Genomic DNA, 3,534 nt, shown 5'->3' with positions numbered 1-3,534 from the left:
AAATCAAAACCAAAATATGTTTAACTCATTATTTGGGCATTAACATGTTCATATGATTCATTCTTTTAGGAAAGTCCTTGTGGTTCGACATAACCCTATTATACCGGAATATTCTTGAAACCATTATACTGGCATTGGAATTTATTTCAACAAAGCCGAGATGGCGAACAAAGAATAAAACCGAGTTCACTTACTTAATCAAATAAAAAGAAAACACACCGAATTGAGGGAATTTCCGATTTCAACAAATTGGCACTACTGCGGGGACGGTTTGTTGAGAGGGGAAAACCTCCTCTCCAATAAAATCTTTCAACAAATTGGCACCATTTCCGGGGAATTGCTTTAATAATAGAACATTTCATCTTTATATGTCATTCATCAAATAATTGTGCATAAATTTATTTTTGCTTTTGTACAAATTATTTTGACTTTGTACAAAGATGTGAATTATTAAATATGTATATTATTTATCTACTAATTCTTCTTGGAAAATAGACAGAAACACCTTTTCTTGTGCATTAACAGGAACAAACAACTTGAATTTTCTCTTGATCCCGAAATAGAGAAAACACTCAAGAAGCAGAAAAAAGCACAAAAAAGGGCACATCAAGCAAGAACTATTATCCAAGAAAAAAGAACAGAAATGGCAGAAAATCATGAATCCAGGGCAGAAAATCAGAACAGTATTGGTGGGTTTGTTAGCTTCAACCCCAGGAATATGATAAGAATAGGGAGACCCCCAGGCTCTCAAAGGCTAGCAGAAATGAAAACTGGGTTAGTACAACTTATATAAGCCAACCCTTTTTCTGGATTAGATTATGAAGATCCGTACAACCACCTCACAAAATTCTATAAGTTGGTTGGTACTGCTGGGATCTACGAGTCTAAGGAGGAGACCATTTTTCTAAGGCTATTTCCGTTAACACTTATCGGAAAAGCCAAAGAATGGTTCCTAGATCTTCCACAACATATTCAAAACAACTGGAATATGGTGGAGGAAAAATTTATGAGAAGATATTTTCTGCAAGGAAAATTTATGGACTTGAAAACTGCTATCTCCATTTTCATCCAGCCTTCTGGGGAGAGTCTATGCGAGGCATGGGACAGATTCAAATCCATGCTCAGAAAATGCCCTAACCATGGGTTCGATGTTCAAACTCTGATCCATATCTTTGTCAATGGACTTCAACAGCAACATAAATGGATCCTGAACACAACTGCAGGCGGACAGTTAATGGCTAAACCTCCGCAAGAAGCAATTGATATTATCAAATCCATGGCATTAAATGATCATAAAAGTCAACACCGAAGAAGGCCACCACCTAAGCAATGTGGAATACTTGAATTGAACTCAACTGATGCAGTATTGGCCCAACATAAATGGCTTCAACAACAATTGGAAGAGGTGACCCAAAAACTCAATGATTTGCCAAAGCAGTTACGAGAAAACTCAAAGAAGCAAATTTATCGGTGTGACAATTGTAATGAGGACCATGATTCCATTACCTGCCAAAATGAGGAAGTGCATTTTGTTGGAAACCCTCCAAGGTAGAACTGTCAAAATAATTACCCTCACAGGGGTAATAATCAATATCAAAGAAATCAGCCTTGGAGGCAAGATCTTCCTCAGAAACAACCCTTCTACCCTCGGAATCGGAATAATCAATTTCAACACTCCACCTACAATAAAAGCATGAAACTGGAAGATACTTTAAACCAGTTTATGCAAATGACCATGTCGAATCAGAAGAATACTGATGCATATCTAAGGAACATGGAGATTAAAATCGGGCAACTAGCCAAACAATTAGCTGAAAATCAGAAATCAACATTTTCAGCTAATACATAAGTGAATCCTAGAGAACATGGTAATGCAATCCTGATGGGTGAATCTGGCTTATCGGGGCAGTAGAAGGAATAAAAAAAATTGGTAATCGATGTCAAACTAATGACATTAAAGAAGCGCTTGCTGGGAGGCAACCCAATATATTTTGATATATAATGTTATTTCCTTTTCTACATTTTGTCTTTATTCTATTTTTTTGTAAGTATTATCTTCTTTCTCTTTTGTTAAAAAGGAAAAAAAAAATAGGGATCAAACTCGGAAAACAATTTTTAGAACAAGAGAATTTTTTTTTCAAATATGCGTTAATGGGCCAAGTACACAATACTGAAATTTCAAAAGGGGGCCCGTAACATAGTCAAAGTCATGATCAAGACTCATTACTCGGTCAAGCCTGAACCACTGATCCACCGCTCAGCGTGGGGGACCATGCGCTCAGCGCATGTCCGCCAGGCCATGTGCTTTGGGACCAAAAATCCCTCAAAAGAGGATTTTTTTCTTGATTTTTGACCGAAAATCCTTGACCAGAGACTTCCAACCCCTATATAAACACCCATTCTTGAATCACAAATCACCAAGGCAATTTTGCAAACTCATCTCCAACATAAAAAAAATTTCTCTCAAGTTTCAAAGTTTTCTTTTACCTTCATCATGTAAATTATCCTTCTTAGTTATTTTATTTTGTAAATCTTCATTTTTGTTACTTAAATCTTCTTCAAGAAAATGTGTAAGATGTTTAATTCATGAAATAGCTATATACTCATGCACATTTTTATGTTCTAACTTTTTTGGAGTTTGTGTGTATTGTGGACTTTTCTTAGGAATTTTAGGAGTTCATCAAGGAGAGGAAAGGAAGTTGCAAGGGAAGACAAGAACTCCAAGTTTGTCTCTAATGATGCTAAATAAAAATTCAAAGAAATCACACTCAAGAATGCTATCATTTTAGAAAAAATTATCAACTTGAGTGAGGATGAGTTTGGAGGTTTTCTTTATATGGTGGAAAGATATGGTTGGCAAAAAAATGCTCAACCAAAGAAAATGTTTTCTTTGGATGTTGTAAAGCAATTTTTTGCAAACTCAATCACATCAAGTTTGGCAAGGAGAAATCGTTACACTTGGAGAAATCGTTACACTTGGTGGACTTAGCTTCTTAAAAGAAATAAAAACTCATATCTCTTTACAAATCAAAAAAACAAAAAGAGATTGAGAAAAACAGAAGACAAGGTTCAAAAGTTAAAGAGGTTGGGAAAAATAATGAAGAAAAGAAGAGTAAAGTGTTCCATTGAGAAAAAATTTCAAAAATGCTCTCTTTTTAACTTAGCCTTGAAAATCTAGAAAAACCATTTTCCAAAACCCTAAATCCCTAAGCCCTAAGCCCTAAGCCCTAATCCCTAAGCCCTAAGCCCTAAGCCCCGAGCCCCGAACCTGAAACCCCGAACCCCGAAAACCCCGAAACCCCGAACCCCCAAAATCCCGAAACACCCGAACACCGAAACCCCGAAACCCGAAACCCGAAACCCCGAACCCCCAAAACCCTGAAACCCCAAAACCCTGAAACCCTGAAACTCCGAAACCCCGAAACCCCCTAAACCCTAAACCTTAAACCCTAAACCTAGAACCCCGAAACGCCGAAACGCCCGAACCCCGAAAACCCGAACCCCGAACCCCTAAAATCCCGAAACCCCGAAACC

This window comes from Lupinus angustifolius, unplaced genomic scaffold (genome assembly GCF_001865875.1).
Source record: "Lupinus angustifolius cultivar Tanjil unplaced genomic scaffold, LupAngTanjil_v1.0 Scaffold_466, whole genome shotgun sequence".
NCBI lineage: Eukaryota > Viridiplantae > Streptophyta > Magnoliopsida > Fabales > Fabaceae > Lupinus > Lupinus angustifolius.
This window is presented reverse-complemented; position numbering follows the sequence as displayed.